The sequence below is a fragment of the Bicyclus anynana genome, chromosome 21, assembly GCF_947172395.1.
Source record: "Bicyclus anynana chromosome 21, ilBicAnyn1.1, whole genome shotgun sequence".
Taxonomy (NCBI): Eukaryota; Metazoa; Arthropoda; class Insecta; order Lepidoptera; family Nymphalidae; genus Bicyclus; species Bicyclus anynana.
In genome coordinates, this window is record NC_069103.1 from 13,990,602 (window position 1) to 13,993,322 (window position 2,721).

The window sequence follows — 2,721 nt, forward strand, 5'->3', positions numbered from 1 at the left end:
GAAATAAAAGGTCAGTATTTCATAGGGAGCGCCATGATAACCTTGTGGACCTCTGCCTCCGATTCCGAGGGGTGTGGGTTCGAATGCGGTCCGAGGCGTGCACCTCCAACTTTTCAGTTGTGTGCATTTTAAGAAATTAAATATCACGTGTCTCAAACGGTGAAGGAAAACATCGTGAGGAAACCTGCATACCAGAAAATTATTTTAATTCTCTGCGTGTGTGAAGTTTACCAATCCGCATTGGGCCAGCGTGGTGGACTATTGGCCTAATCCCTGTCAATCTGAGAGGACACTCGAGCTCAGCAGTGAGCCGAATATGGGTTGATAACGATACGAACGATACGATCTCATAGGCTTCGACCAGCAGGCTAATTCATTAACTTTGACGTATGTTAGTTGCAGGGGCATAGCTACCGCCGTATCAGCCTTATCAATGATACAGGGCCGGACTACAGGGGCCCCATACGAGTGAATGCAAAAATTAGTAAAATGTAATCCTATTGTGGATCACTGAATCTGGTGCTTCCCCAAAAAAATATCATAAAAAACTGCAAATAGGGTTTCACTTCAGAAATGGCAAAAGTAAAAAAAACAATCTTATTTTCCTAAAAGTTGGAAACATCCTAAATAGGTTAGATAACTTTCATATTTATTTTACGCAAGCATAGTATTTTGTATCTTTTTTGAAAACTTTTTCCCTTCATCTGGGCCCCCAACTAATTTTGATACAGCCCCCCCTAAGACACGCTACGCCACTGGTTAGTTGATATAAACGAAATTGAAATTCTATAAGTATATCAAAAGTCATCCGCTACTGACAGCCCTGCGTGGATACACTAAGTAGATGACATAAATTGATTTGATGTTAATTTTAAAGATCAAATTAGAGAATCTAGAACCAGTAAGAAGTGTGTATCTCTGGTTGTTTATTAGATTAGTATATCGTCGGCGCGCCCCCGTAAACAGGAATAATATTCACAAATTTGCTTACAGATCGTCTGGCGGCCGAGATTGTTCGGGGGAGGGTATTGCGTTTATTTTTTACATTTTCACGATTTTCCCTTGCCCTTGCGCTCAACCTATATTCAAGGAAGGTACATATTTGCTGGATGCAAATTCATATACAAATACATTCATTCAAATTCATATAAATTTTGATACTTTTTGTTGCGAATTTTTTTATTCAAATATGCGAGTAGATATATTATATTTTTTGTAAGATTTTGCATAACTACAGTGCCTAGTAGGTACCTTAACTTATATTTAATATAATATTAAGAAATTTCAAAATCATAGTTAATATAGGTACCTACTAAAACGGTGGTTATTTTCAAGTAGCAACGATGTTCTTCTCCTTCTTCCTTTTGAATCGCTAGTAGGTAAAGAGAGAATAAAAAAATGGGTGTTTTAAAAGAATATTTACTTTACAGTTAAGAGCATTTAATGAAATTATACCTATATCATATGTCTCAAACGGTGAAGGAAAAACATTGTAAGAAATCCTGCATACCGGAGAATTTTCTCAATTCTCTACGTGTGTGTGAAGTGTGAAGTCTAATTAATCCGCATTGGGCCAGCGTGGTGGACTATTGGTATAACCCCTCCCATTCTGAGAGGAGACTCGAGCTCAACAGTGAGCCGAATATCGGTTGATAACGATGATGATAATGTTTTTTTTTAAATGGTCAATAATTATTCTCGTTCCTCTCCAAATAGCCGGGAAAGATTATTAGAAGTGGGTATGACAATACATCAACGGGGCGGGGATCGAACCACCACACCTGGTGATGATTCCGACCGCTTTACCATTGAGCTATTGGGGCTTAAAAACTTTACAAGTAGGTATTGCATTTGAAAACCTAGTTCCTCTAATTCTTCTATTCCCATTCTACCACAGAACGTGGAGATGTCGGGAGCATTGGTATGCCTTTGTTATTGACATCCAGTGATGATATTGCTTATTTCCTAGGGTCTAATTTATAAAAATATTACCCGTATCCAACTATTCGAGCGTTTTCGACCGCCATACCTACCGACAACTGCCTCACTACAAGGTTTGTAACGTCGAGGGCTCGGGGCTGACTAATTAGAACAAAAAACGCGGGAACACACAAGTACGCTTGACAGTGAGCCAGAGACAAAGAACCCGCGTGCGCCCAAAAAGGTTTCATATCGCTCCACCAGGCGCGAATCGTTCCATCCTTATTTACTATACTCTATGGTTGATTTTGCAGTAATCCGAAAAACATTGGCTCGAAATTTTTTTTTAATTGTCTATCTATAAAGTCATATTCACTGCTTCTATACATGCGAAAATAAACTCTTTTACTCAAAGATAGAACACAAAACTTCGTGGCTGTGAAAATAATAAAGTCATTTCAACGTTGTCTATGGTTGCGTACAGAAGCGCCATCGCGTCGATTGTCTCTGGCACGTTCGGGCGAAGAGGCCACAATCGATAGAGCACGGGCGTGCGTTGTAATGAATTTATTAAGGAACTAGCGCTTTCACGCTACTCGGGTTGTTTAAAAAAGGGTTCTTTTCTTTACAGGATTCATATTGATTTTGATGATAAGCAAATGTTCAACGTATATTGATAGATGCGTTCATAGTTCTACCTATGCATGAGGGTCAAGAGTATGTTGTTTTTATCTTATTTTCTTTCCCAATTGTTGAATTTATGGGTTTTGTTATACCTACCTACGATGCGGCAACGTAGAA